Source organism: Papio anubis, chromosome 10, assembly GCF_008728515.1.
Source record: "Papio anubis isolate 15944 chromosome 10, Panubis1.0, whole genome shotgun sequence".
Classification (NCBI taxonomy): Eukaryota; Metazoa; Chordata; class Mammalia; order Primates; family Cercopithecidae; genus Papio; species Papio anubis.
In genome coordinates, this window is record NC_044985.1 from 41,680,414 (window position 1) to 41,695,360 (window position 14,947).

General features: G+C 38.5%; 1 non-coding gene across 1 annotated transcript; it reads right to left on the minus strand.

The window, feature by feature from the left end:
- Positions 1-14,377: 14,377 nt before the first annotated feature.
- LOC116269252 lies at positions 14,378-14,483 on the minus strand. The gene has a single exon (XR_004176736.1). It is a non-coding gene; the product is annotated as a U6 spliceosomal RNA (small nuclear RNA).
- Between the last annotated feature and the right edge of the window lie 464 nt (positions 14,484-14,947).

A 14,947-nucleotide genomic window follows, 5' to 3' on the forward strand; every position in this document is an offset into this window, starting at 1 on the left:
CTGTGCCTGGCCAATTAACTCTTTTTTTAAAAATTATTATTTATATTATTTTACTTTAAGTTCTAGGGTACATGTGCACAATGTGCAGGTTTGTTACATATGTATACATGTGCCATGTTGGTGTGCTGCACCCATTAACTTGTCATTTACATTAGGTATATCTCCTAATGCTATCCCTTCCCCCTCCCCCAACCCCCCAGCAGGCCCCAGTGTGTGATGTTCCCCTCCCTGTGTCCATATGTTCTCACTGTTCAACTCCCACTTATGAGTGAGTATATGCAGTGTTTGGTTTTCTGTCTTTGTGATATTTTGCTGAGAATGATGGTTTCCAGCTTCATCCATGCCCCTGTAAAGGACATGAACTCATCCTTTTTTATGGCTGCATAGTATTTCACGGTGTATATCTGCCACATTTTCTTCATCCAGTCTATCACTGATGAACATTTGGGTTGGTTCCAAGTTTTTGCTCTTGTGAATAGTGCCACAATAAACATATGTGTGCATGTGTCTTTATAGCAGCATGATTTATAATCCTTTGGGTATATGCCCAGTAATGGGATGGCTGGGTCAAATGGTATTTCTAGTTCTAGATCCTTGAAGAATCACCACACTGTCTTCCACAATGATTGAACTAGTTTACAGTCCCCCCAACAGTGTAAAAGCGTTCCTATTTCTCCACATCCTCTCCAGCACCTGTTGTTTCCTGACTTTTTAATGATTGCCATTCTAACTGGTGTGAGATGGTATCTCACTGTGGTTTTGTTTTGCATTTCTCTGATGGTGAGTGATGACGAGCATTTTTTCATGTGTCTGTTGGCTGCATAAATGTCTTCTTTTGAGAAGTGTCTGTTATCCTTTGCCCCACTTTTTGATGGGGTTGTTTGATTTTTTCTTGTAAATTTGTTTAAGTTCTTCGTAGATTCTGGATATTAGCCCTTTGTCAGATGGGTAGATTGTAAAAATTTTCTCCCATTTTGTAGGTTGCCTGTTCACTCTGATAGTACTTTGTTTTGCTGTGCAGAAGCTGTTTAGTTTAATTAGATCCCATTTGTCAATTTTGGCTTTTGTTGCCATTGCTTTTGGTGTTTTAGTCATGAAGTCCTTGCCCATGCCTATGGCCTCAATGGTATTGCCTAGGTTTTCTTCTATGGTTTTTATGGTTTTAGATCTAACATTTAAGTCTTTAATCCATCTTGAATTGATTTTTGTATAAGGTGTAAGGAAGGGATCCAGTTTCAGCTTTCTATATATGGCTAGCCAGTTTTCCCAGCACCATTTATTAAATAGGGAATCCTTTCCCCATTTCTTGTTTTTGTCAGGTTTGTCAAAGATAAGATGGTTGTAGATGTATGGTATTATTTTTGAGGGCTCTATTCTGTTCCATTGGTCTATATCTCTGTTTTGGTACCAGTACCATGCTGTTTTGGTTACTGTAGCCTTGTAGTATAGTCTCAAGTTAGGTGGCATGAGGCCTCCAGCTTTGTTCTTTTGGCTTAGGATTGTCTTGGCAATACAGGCTTTGTTTTGGTTCCATATGGACTTTAAAGTTGGTTTTTCCGATTCTGTGAAGAAAGTCATTGGTAGCTTGATGGGGATGGCATTGAATCTATAAATTACCTTGGGCAGTATGGCCATTTTCACTATATTGATTCTTCCTATCCATGAGCTTGGAATGTTCTTCCATTTGTTTGTGTCCTCTTTAATTTCGTTGAGCAATGGTTTGTAGTTCTCCTTGAAGAGGTCCTTCACATCTCTGGTAAGTTGGATTCCTAGGTGTTTTGTTCTATTTGAAGCAATTGTGAATGGGAGTTCACTCGTGATTTGGCTCTCTGTTTGTCTGTTACTGGTGTATAGGAATGTTTGTGATTTTTGCACATTGATTTTGTATCCTGAGACTTTGCTGAAGTTGCTTATCAGCTTAAGGAGATTTGGGGCTGAGACGATGGGGTTTTCTAAATATACAATCATGTCATCTGCAAACAGGGACAATTTGACTTCCTGTTTTCCTGATTGAATACCCTTTATTTCTTTCTCTTGTCTAATTGCCCTGGCCAGAACTTCCAACACTGTGTTGAATAGGAGTGGTGAGAGAGGACATCCCTGTCTTATGCCAGTTTTGAAAGGGGACGCTTCCAGTTTTTGCCCGTTCAGTATGATATTGGCTGTGGGTTTGTCATAAATAGCTCCTATTATTTTGAGATACGTCCCATCAATACCTAGTTTATTGAGAGGTTTTAGCATGAAGGGCTGTTGAATTTTGTCAAAGACCTTTTCTGCATCTATTGAGATAATCATGTGGTTTTTGTCTTTGGTTCTGTTTATATGATGGATTACGTTTATTGATTTGCATATGTTGAACCAGCCTTGCATCTCAGGGATGAAGCAAACTTGATCGTGGTGGATAAGCTTTTTGATGTGCTGCTGGATTCGGTTTGCCAGTATTTTATTGAGGATTTTCGCATCGATGTTCATCAGGGATGTTGGTCTAAAATTTCCTTTTTAGTTGTGTCTCTGCCAGGCTTTGGTATCAGGATGATGTTGGCTTCATAAAATGAATTAGGGAGGATTCCCTCTTTTTCTATTGATTGGAGTAATTTCAGTAGGAATGGAACCAGCTCCTCTTTGTACCTCTGGTAGAATTCAGCTGTGAATCCGTCTGGTCCTGGACTTTTTTTGGTTGGTAGACTATTAATTATTGCCTCAATTTCAGAACCTGTTATCAGTCTATTCAGGGATTCAACTTCTTCCTGGTTTAGCCTTGGGAGGGTGTATGTGTCCAGGAATTTATCAATTTCTTCTAGATTTTCTAGTTTATTTGCGTAGAGGTGTTTATAGTATTCTCTGATGCTAGTTTGTATTTCTGTAGGATTGGTGGTGATATCCGCTTTATCATTTTTTATTGCGTCTATTTGATTCTTCTCTCTTTTCTTCTTTATTAGTCTTGCTAGCGGTCTATCAATTTTGTTGATCTTTTCAAAAAACCAGCCCCTGGATTCATTGATTTTTTGCAGGGTTTTTTGTGTCTCTATCTCCTTCAGTTCTGCTCTGATCTTAGTTATTTCTTGCCTTCTGCTAGCTTTTGAATGTGTTTGCTCTTGCTTCTCTAGTTCTTTTAATTGTGATGTTAGGGTGTCAATTTTAGATCTCTCCTGCTTTCTCTTGTGGGCATTTAGTGCTATAAATTTCCTTGTGCACACTGCTTTAAATGTGTCCGAGAGATTCTGGTATGTTGTGTCTTTGTTCTTATTGGTTTCAAAGAACATCTTTATTTCTGCCTTCATTTCATTATGTACCCAGTAGTCATTCAGGAGCAGGCTGTTCAGTTTCCATGTACTTGAGCAGTTTTGAGTGAGTTTCTTGATCCTGAGTTCTAGTTTGATTGCCCTGTCATCTGAGAGACAGTTTGTTATAATTTCTGTTCTTTTACATTTTCTGAGGAGTGCTTTACTTCCAACTATGTGGTAAATTTTGGAATAAGTGCAATGTGTGCTGAGAAGAACGTATATTCTGTTGATTTGGGGTGGAGAGTTCTGTAGATGTATATTAGGTCCGCTTGGTGCAGAGCTGAGTTCAATTCCTGGATTTCCTTGTTAACTTTCTGTCTTGTTGATGTGTCTAATGTTGACAGTGGGGTGTTAAAGTCTCCCATTATTATTGCGTGGGAGTCTAAGTCTCTTTTTATGTCTCTCAGGACTTGCTTTATGAATCTGGGTGCCCCTGTATTGGGTGCATATATATTTAGGATAGTTGGCTCTTCTGGTTGAATTGATCCTTTTACCATTATGTAATGGCCTTCTTTGTCTCTTTTGATCTTTGTTGGTTTAAAGTCTGTTTTATCAGAGACTAGGATTGCAACCCCTGCTTTTTTTTGGTTTTCCATTTGCTTGGTAGATCTTCCTCAATCCCTTTGGGACTGTGTGTGTCTCTGCACGTGAGATGGGTCTCCTGAATATAGCACACTGATGGGTCTTGCCTCTTTATCCAATTTGCCAGTCTGTGTCTTTTAATTGGAGTATTTAGCCCATTTACATTTAAGGTTAATATCGTTATGTGTGAATTTGATCCTGTCATTATGATGTTAGCTGGTTATTTTGCTCATTAGTTGATGCAGTTTCTTCCTAGTATCGATGGTCTTTACAATTTGGCATGTTTTTGCAGTGGCTGGTACCGGCTGTTCCTTTCCATGTTTAGTGCTTCCTTCAGGAGTACTTGTAAGGCAGGCCTGCTGGTGACAAAATCTCTTAGCGTTTCCTTGTCTATAAAGGATTTTATTTCTCCCTCCCTTATGAAACTTAGTTTGACTGGATATGAAATTCTTGGTTGCGGTGTTTGTTTTTCTGTTCCTGCATCAGTTTGCTGAGGATAATGGCTTCCAACTCCATCCATGTCCCTGCAAAGGACATGATCTCATCCTTTTTGTGGCTGCATAGTATTACATGGTGTATATGTACCATATTTTCTTTATCCAGTCTATCATTGATGGGCGTTTAGATTGTGTTCATGTCTTTGCTATTCTTAATAGAAAATGCACAAGCAAATTATATTAAAGGTAGCCACCCTGTTGTACAATCAAATACTAGGCCTTATTTATTCATTTTAACTTTTTGGTACTTATTAATGATCCCACCTCCCTCCTATCCCCCACTAACCTTCCCAACCTCTGGTAACCATCCTTCTACCCTCTATCTCAATGGGTTCAATTGTCTTTATTTTTAGATCCCACAAATAATGAGACCATGTGATGTTTGTATTTCTGTGCCTGGCTTACATAACATCACTTAACACAATGAATTCCAGTTCCATCCGTGTTGTTGCCCAGGGGTCTTATTATTTTTTATGGCTGAATAGTACTCCATTGTGTATGAGAACCACATTTTCTTTATCCATTATTTGTTGATGGACACTTCAGTGCTTCCAAATCTTGACTATTGTTAACAGAGCTGCAACAAACATAGGAGTGTAGATATCCCTTCGACACACTCATCTCCTTTCTTTTGGGTATATACTCAGTGGTGGGATTGCTGAATCATATGGTAACTCTATTTTTCATTTTTTGAGGAACCGCCAAACTGTTCTCCATAGTGGCTGTACTAATTTACATTCCACCAACAGTGTAGAAAAGGTCCCTTTTCTCCACATCCTAGCCAGCATTTGTTATTGCCTGTCTTTTAAGCCATTTTAACTGGGGTGAGATGACATCTCATTGTAGTTTTGATTTGCATTCCTCTGATGATCATGACATTGAGCATCTTTCATATGTCTGTTTGCCATTTGCATCTCTTCTTTTGAGAAATGTCTTTTCAAATCTTTTGCCCATTTAAAATTGGATTATTAGATTTTTTTTTTTTTTTTTTTTACTTTTTGTTTTGTTTTGTTTTGAGACAGAGTTTCACTGTCTGGCCCAGGCTGGAGTGCAATGTTGCAATCTTGGCTCACTGGTACCTCCACCTCCTGGGTTCAAGCGATTCTCCTGCCTCAGCCTCCTAAGTAGCTGGGATTACAGACATGTGCCACCATGCCCAGCTAATTTTTGTACTTTTAGTAGAGATGGGGTTTCACCATGTTGGCCAGGCTGGTCTCCAACTCCTGACCTCAGATGATCTACCTGCTTTAGTCTCCCAAAGTGCTGGGATTGCAGGTGTAAGCCAACGTGCCTGGCCAGTTTTTCTTTTTCTTTTTTTTCCGATAGAGTTCATTGAGCTCCTTATATATACTGGTTATCAATCCCCTGTTAGATAGGTAGTTTGCAAATAATTTTTCCCATTCTGTGGGTTGCCTCTTTCCTTTTTGGGTTGTTTCCTTTGCTATACAAAAGCTTTTTAACTTGATGTGATCCCATTTATGCATTTTTGCTTTGGTTGCCTGTGCTTGTGGGATATTACTCAAGAAATCTTAGTGCAGTCCAATGTCCTGGAAGTTTCCCCAATGTTTTCCTATAGTAGTTTCATAGTTTGAGGTCTTTAAGTCTTTAGTCCATTTGGATTTGATTTTCGTATATGTTGAGAGATAGGGGTCTAGTTTCTTTCTTCTGCACATGAATGTCCAGTTTTCCCAGCATCATTTATTAAAGAGACTGTCTTTTCCCTAGTGTATCTTCTTGGTACCTCTGTCAAACGTGAGCTCACTGTAGGTGTATAGTTTTTTTTCTGGGTTCTCTATTCTATCCCATTGGTCTGTGTGTCTGTTTTTATTCTAGTACCATGATGTTTTGGTTACTATAGTTGTGAAGTATAATTTGATGCCAGATATTGTGCTTCCTCCAGTTTTGTTATTTTTGTTTAGGATAGTTTTGGCTATTCTGGGTCTTTTGTGGTTCCATATAAATTTTAGGATTTTTTTTTCTATTTCTGTGAAGAATGTCATTGGTGTTTTGATAGGGATTGCATTGAATCTATAGATTGCTTTGGGTAGTATGGATATTTTAACAATATTGATTCTTCCAATCCATGAACGTGAAATATCTTTCCAATTTGTGGTGTCCTCTTCAATTTTTTTCATCAGTGTTTTATAGTTTTTATTATAAAGATCTTTTACTTCTTTGATTAAGTGAATTCCTAGGCATTTAATTTTATTTGCAGCTGTAGTAAATGAGATTACTTTTTAAAATTTCTTTTTCAATTTGTTCACTGTTGGTATATAAAAATGCTATTGATATTTGTATGTTGATATTGTATCCTGCAACTTTATTGAATTTGGTTATAATTTCTAATAGTTTTTTGGTGGAGCCTGTAGGTTTTTCCAAATATAAGATCATATAATCTGCAAACAAGGATAATTTGATTTCTTCCTTTCCAATTTGGATGCCCTTTTCTTTTTCTCTTGTCTAGCTGCTCTATCTAGGACTTCCAGTATTATGTTGAAAAACAGTGGTGATAGTGGGCATCCTTGTCGTGTTCCAGATATTAGAGGAAAGGCTTTCAGTACCCCCTGCTACCCCCTAGTTAGTATGACATCTGCTATGGAGCTTTTGTATATGGCTTTTATTAGATTGACATATGTTCTTTCTGTACCCAGTTTTTTGAGGGTTTTCTTTCATGAAGGGATGCTGAATTTTGTCAAATGGATTTTTAGCATTGATGGAAATGATTGTATGGTTTTGGTACTTCATACTGTTGATATAATGTATCACGTTGATTAATTTGCATATGTTGGAACCATCATTGCATCCCTGGGATATATCCCACTTGGTCATGATGAATCGTCTTTTTAATGTGTTGTTAAATTTGTATTTAGTTGAAGATTTGTGCATCAGTATTCATCAGAGACATGGACCTGTACTTTTCTTTTCTTGATGTATCTTTGGTTTTGGTATCAGGGAAAATAATAGCCTTGTAGAATGAGTTTGGAAGTAGTCACTTCTCCTTGATTTTTCAGAATAGTTTGAGTAAGATTAGTATTAGTTCTTCCTTAAATGTTCGGTAGAATTCAGCAGTGAAGTCATCAGGTCCCGAGCTTTTCTTTACTGAAAGACTTTTGATTATGGCTTCCATCTCATTAATTGTTACTGATCTGTTAATGTTTTGGATTTCTTCATGGTTTAATCTTGGTAGGTTGTATGTGTCTAGAAATTTGTCCATGTCTTCTAGATTTTCCAATTTATTGGCTTATAGTTGTTCACAGTAGTGACTTATGACCCTTTGAATATCTGCAGAATCAGTTGTTGTGTCTCCTTTTTCATCTCTGATTTTATTTATTCATATCTTCTCTCTTTTTTTGAGCTAATCTGGCTAAAGCCTTGTCCATTTTGTTTAACTTAAAAAAAACAACTTTTTGTTTCATTGATCTTTTGTACTGTTTTCTTCCTTATAATTTTATTTATTTCTGCTCTGATCTTTTTTATTTCTTCTGTTAATTTTGGATTTGGTTTGCTCTTGATTTTCTAGTTCTTTAAGATGCATTGTTAGGTGGTTTATTTGATGTTTTTCTTTTTTTAGTGTGGGCATTTATAGCTATAAACTTTCCTCTTAGTACTGCTTTTGCTGTATCCCATAGGTTTTGGTATGTTGTGTTTCCATTAGCATGTGTTACAAGAAATTTTTAAATTTCCTTTGTAATTCCTTCATTGACCCACTGGTCATTCAGAAGCATATTGTTTAATTTTCACGTTGATCTTGTTTGGCTGTGTCCCCAACCAAATCTCATCTTGAATTCCCACATGTTGTGGGAGGGATCTCAAAGGAAGTAATTGAATCACGGGGGCAGGTCTATCTTGTGCTGTTCTCATGATAGTGAATAAGTCTCATGAGATCTGGTGGTTTTTATAAGGGGGAATTTCCCTGCACAAGCTTTCTCTCTTTGCCTGCTGCTATCCATGTAAGATGGGACTTGCTCCTCCTTGCCTTCCATGATGATTGTGAAGCCTCCCAAACCACATGGAACTGTAAGTCCAATAAATCTCTTTCTTTTGTAAATTGGCCAGTCTTGGGTATGTCTTTATCAGCAGCATGAAAACAAATGAACACAGTAAATTGGTACCAGCAGAGTAAGGTGCTGCTGAAATGATACCCAAAATTGTGGAAGCAACTTTGGAACTGGGTTACAGGCAGAGGTTGGAAAAGTTTGGAGAGCTCAGAGTAAAACAGGAAAATGTGGGAAAGTTTGGAACTCCTTAGAGACTTGTTGAATGGCTTTGTCCAAAATTTGGATAATGATATGAACAATGAAATCTAGGCTGAGGTGGTCTTAGATGGAGATGAGAAACTTGTTGGGAGCTGGAGCAAAGGTGACTCTTGTTATATTTTAGCAAAGAGACTGGTGGCATTTTGCCCCTGCCCTAGAGATTTGTGGAACTTTGAGCTTGAGAGAGATGATTTAAGGTATTTGGTAGAAGAAATTTCTAAGCAGCAAAGCATTCAAGAGGTGACTTGGGCACTGTCAAAGGCATTCAGTTTTAAAAGGGAAATAGAGCATAAAAGTTCAGAAAATTTGCAGCCTGACAATGCAGTAGAAAAGAAAAACTCATTTTCTAAGGAGAAATTAAAGATGCCTGTAGAAATTTGCATAAGTAACGAGAAGCCCAATGTTAATCCCCAAGACAATGGGGAAAATGTCTCCAGGGCATCTCAGAGACCTTTGCAGTGGCCCCTTCCTTCACAGGCCTGGAGGCCTAGGAGAAAGAAATGGTTTTGTGGGCCAAGCCCAGGACCCCATGCTGTGTGCAGTCTACGGACTTGGTGCCCTGCATCCCAGGCACTCCAGCCATGGCTGAAAGGTGCCAACATAGAGATTGAGCCGTGGCTTCAGAGGGTGTAAGCCCCAAGCCTTGGCAGCTTCCACATAACATTGAGTCTATGTGTGCACAGAACTCAAGAATTGAGGTTTGGGAACCTCCACCTAGGTTTCAGAGGATGTATGGAAACACCTGGATGCCCAGGAAGAAGTTTGCTGAAGGGGTGAGGCCCTCATGGAGAACCTCTGCTAGGACAGTACAGAAGGGAAATGTGGGCTCAGGGCTCCCACACAGAGTCCCTACCTGGACACCACCTAGTGGAACTGTGAGAAGAGGGCCATCATCCTCTAGACTCCAGAATGGTAGATCCACTGACAGCTTGCACCATGTGCCTGGAAAACCCACGGATACTCAACACCAGTTCGGGAAAGCAGCTGGGAGGGCAGTTGTACCCTGCAAAGCCACAGGAGCAGAGCTACCCAAGACCATGGGAACCCATCTCTTGCATCAGCATGACCTGAATGAGAGACATGGATTCAAAGAAGATCATGTTGAAACTTTAAGATTTGACTGCTCCACTGGATTTCAGACTTGCGTGGGGCCTGTAGCCCCTTCGTGTTGGCTAGTTTCTTCCATTTGGAATGGGTGTGTTTACCCAATGCCTGTACCCCACTGTATCTAGGAAGTAACTCACTTGTTTTGATTTTACAGGCTCATAGGTGGAAGACCTTGCCTTGTCTCAGATGAGGCTTTAGACTATGGACTCTTGAGTTAATGCTGAAATGAGTTAAGACTTTGGGGGACTGTTGGGAAGGCATGACTGGTTTTGAAATGTGGGGATATGAGATTTGGGAGGGGCCAGGGGTGGAATGATATGGTTTGGCTGTGCCCCCACCCAAATCTCATCTTGAATTCCCATGTGTCGTGAAAGGGACCCCATGGGAGGTAACTGAATCATTGGGCAGGTCTTTCCCATGCTGTTCTCATGATAGTGAATAAGTCTCATGAGATCTGATGGTTTTACAAGGGGGAGTTTCTGTACGCAACTTATCTCTTTTTGCCTGCTGCCATCCATGCGAGATATGACTTGCTCCTCCTTGCCCTCTGCCATGATGGCAAGGCCTCCCTAGCCATGTGGAACTTTTTTTTTTTTTTTTTTTGAGATGGAGTCTAGCTCTGTTGCCAGGCTGGAGTGCAGTGGCATGATCTCAGCTCACTGCAACCTCCGCCTCCTGGGTTCAAGAGATTCTCCTGCCTCAGCCTCCTGAGTAGCTGGGATTACAGGCACACACTGCCACGCCCAACTAATTTTTGAATTTTTAGTAAAGACAGAGTTTCACTATGTTGACCAGGATGGTCTTGATCTCCTGACCTTGTGATCCGCCCACCTCAGCCTCCCAAAGTTCTGGGATTATAGGTGTGAGCCACTGTGCCTGGCCCATTAAATTTCTTTCTTTTGTAAATTGACCAGTCTTGGGTCTGTCTTGACTGACCCAAGTCCATTAGTCCATGAAAATGGACTAATACACATACAAATACTAAACATGTATTTGTATAGTTTCCAAAATTCCTCTTTTTATTGAGTTCTAGTATGATTCTGTTGTGGTCAGAGAGGATGCTTGATATTATTTCAATTATTTTGACTATTTTAAGACTTGTTTTGTGACCTAACATGTAGTGACCTAACATGTAGTCTATCCCTGAGAATAATCCATGTACTAAGGAAAAGAATGTGTATTCTGTAGCCATTGGATGAAATGTTCTGTACATATCTACTAGATTCATTTGTTATATAGTACAGTGTTTCTTTGGGCCATGGCCCAGTGTTTCTTTGTTGATTTTCTCTCTGGAAGATCTGTTCAATGCTGAAAGTGGGGTGGTGAAATCTCCAGTTACTATTGTATTGGAGTCTATCTCTCTCTTTAGCTCTGATAATATTTGCTTTATATTTCTGGGTGCTCCAGTGTTGGGTGCATACATATTTCAAATTGTTATATTCTCTTGCTGATTTCACCCCTTTATCATTATATAGTGACCTTCTTTGTCTCTTATAGTTTTTGTCTTGAAATATATTTTGTCTAATGTAAGTATAGCTACTTTTGCTCTTCTTTGGTTTTCATTGGCATGAAATATATTTTTTTCCAGCCCTTTATTTGCATTCTATGTGTGTGTTTGTAGGTGAAGTGCATTTCTTGTAGGCAACAGATTAATGGGCCTAATTTTATTTATTTATTTTTAATCCATTCAGTTACTCTATGTCTTTTGATTGGAGAGTTTAATCCATTTACATTCAGTGTTATTATTGATAAATAAGGACTTATTCCTGCTATTTTGTTATTTGTTTTCAGGTTGTTTTGTGGTCTTCTCTCCCTTCTTTCTTTCTTGTCTTCCTTTTAGTGAAGATGATTTTATCTGGTGATATGATTTCATTTCTTGCTTTTTCTTTTTTGAGTATTTACTGTATGTTTTTCAATTTGAGGTTACCAGGAGGCTTGCAAATACTATCTTATAACCCATTATTTTAAACTGATAACAACTTAACACTGTTTGCATAAACAAACAAGCCAAAAAAAATTAATAGACTATGTCTTAACTTCATCCCCCTGCTTTGTAACTTTTTGTTGTTGCTATTTATATCTTACTCTACTGTCTATGTCTTAAAACATTGTAGTTATTATTTTTGATTGGTTCACTGTTTATCTTTCTACTTAAGATAAAAGTAGTTTACACACCACAGTTACAGTCTTATAATAATCTGTGTTTTTCTGTGTACTGACTATCACCAGTGAGTTTTGTATTTTAGATGATTTCTTCTTGCTCATTAACATCTTTTTCTTTCGGAATGAAGTACTCCCTTTAGCATTTCTTGTAGGACAGGTCTGGTGTTGATGAAATCACTTGGCTTTTCTTTGTCTGGGAAAGTCTTTATTTCTCCTTCATGTTTGAAGGGTAATTTTGCGGGATTTACTATTCTAGGTTAAGAGTTTGTTCTCTTCAGCACTTTAAATATGTCATGCCACTCTCTTCTAGCCCATAAGGTTTTACACTGAAAAGTCTCCTGTCAGATGTACTACAGCTTCATTGTATGTTATTTGTTTCTTTTCTCTGCTTTTAGGATCCTTTCTTCATCTCTGACCTTTGGGAGTTTGATTATTAAATGTGTTGAGGTAGTCTTCTTTGCGTTAAATCTGCTTGGTGTTCTATAATTTTCTTGTACTTGGATATTGATATGTTTCTAGGTTTTGTAAGTTCTGTTATTAGCCCTTTGACTAAACTTTCTATCCCTATCTCTTTCTTTACCTCCTCTTTAAGACCAATAACTCTCAGCTTTTCCTTTTGAAGCTATTTTCTAGGTTCCATAGGTATGCTTCATTGTTCTTTATTGTTTTTTCTTTTGTCTCTTCTATGTGTTTTCAAATAGCTTATTTTCAGCCTCACTAATTCTTTATTCTGCTTGATCAATTCTACATTAAAAGACTCTGATGCATTCTTCAGTATGTCAATTGCATTTTTCACTCCAGGATTTCTACTTATTCTTTTTAATTATCTCAATCTTTTTGTTAGATTGATCTGATAGAATTCTAAATTCCTTCTCTTTGCTATCTTGAATTTCTCTGAGTTTCTTCAATATATCTATTTGGAATTCTGTCTGAACAGTCACATATCTCTTTCTCCAGGATTGGTCCCACATGCCTTATTTACTTCTTTTGGTGAGATAATGTTTTCCTGGATCATCTTAATACTTGTAGATCTTCTGAGTCTGGGTATTGAAGAGTTAGTATTTATCATAGTCTTCACAGTCTGGGCTTGTTCGTACCCATCTTTCTTGGGGAGGCTTTCCAGCTATTTGAAAGGACTAGGGTTTTGTGATCTAAGCTGTATCTGCTTTAGGAGGCAGTAACGCTCTGGTTCTTGTAGACTCACAGAGGTACTACCTTGATGTTCTTGGACAAGATCCAGAAGAATTCTCTGTATTACTAGGCAGAGACTCTTCTTCTCTTCCTTTACTTTCTTCCAAACAAAGAGTCTCTTTTTCTCTGTTCTGAGCCACCTGGAGCTAGGGATGGAGTGACACAAGCACCCCTGTGGCCACCACCTTTTGGACAGAGATGGGTAGGACATAAAGCGAGAATAGCACTGGGTCTGGCCCAAGGCCTGCTATAACGACTCCCTGGCTACCACCTATGTTCACTCAATGCTCTAGGGCTCTACAATCATCAGCTGGCAAAACCAGCCAGGCCTATGTCCTTTTCTTCAGGGCAGCAAATTCCCCCAGGTCTTGTGTGGGTTGGGGGGGCATCCAGACACCAAGAACTAGAGTAAAAAACCGTAGAAGTCTACCTGGTGTTCTGTTGTGCTATTTTTGAATTGTTTTCTTAGTGGGTATATGTTAGCCAGGGTTCTCCAGAGAAAGAGAAACAATGGGGTATATAGAGATATGTAGGAGGAGATTTATTATAGGGATTGACTCACAGAATTATGGAGGCCAAGAAGTCCAATGATATACTGTCTGCATATTTCCTGGGAAACCAGGAAAACCAATGGTATAATTTAAGTTCAAAGGCCTGAGAACAAGAGTACCTAATGACATAAGTCTCCGTCCAGAAAAGTTTAATCCTGGTGTGGGGTGTACACTGGTGTAACTCCATTTCCTGAGAACTTGAGTTGGGGAGGGTTTGGAAGTCCTGGAGTCCAAAGGCCCGAGAACCAGTAGTTTCAATATCTGAGGGCAGGAGAAGCCGAATGTCCCAATTCAAGAAGAGAGAAAAAAATAACCCTTCCTCTGCCTTTTTATTTGATTCATGCCTTCAACAGATTAGATTATGTCCACCCACACTGATGAGGGTTGATCTTCTTTGCTCAGTCTGTTGATTCAAATACTAACCTTGTCAAGAAACACCTTCACAGACACACCCATAAATAATCTTTACCAGCTATCTGGGCATTCCTTAGGCCAGTCAAGTTGACATATAAAATTAATCATCACAGGTTGCTGTTAGAATTATGACAACATCATAATTTATAACAATCTATTTCAAGTTAATGCCAACTTAATTACAATAATATACACAACTTTGTTCCTATGTAGCCCATCCCCTTCCCCCTCATTTTTTGTTGTTATTGTCATGCAAGTTATATAATTCCAAATCTAGATATCCTACTCATTACTGATCATCTCCAGTACATTGTGTACCCTTGAATACAGAAAAAAATATGAAATGGTTTGCAAATCTTAAGTCATCCTTGCACAAGGGCCATACTAGTCTTCTCTGAATTGTTCTAATTTTGGTATATGTGTTACTGAACTGAGCACAATGTGATCTGATTTTACCATTAAAAACTTCACTCTGACAGCGTGAAAAATGGATTAAAGAGGAGGCCAGTGAGGAGGTGAGAAGACTGATACAAGATGCTGGAATAAATAGATAAAAGAAGATGGTAGTCTAAACTAGAGTTCAGTACTGACGTGCTAGAGAATAGAGGCTGACAACAAATTTGAAAAATGTTAAAGAGATAATATTAACTTGCTATGGTGACTGAATGTAGGGTTGAGGAAATTAGAAGAGGAAAAATGTTTAGCTTTCTGCGTCATGTAACTGAAGGGATATGGTGCATTTCATAGAAATAGATAACTTTGAAATAGGAGCTTTGGGAGAAAATGCAACAAGCTCAGTTTTAGACCTTCTGAATTTGTGATAGTTGTTGGATATTCAAATAGAGACCCGGAGATGATCAATAAAGAGTGCGATATCTAGATTTGAAACTAAAGTGAGCAAT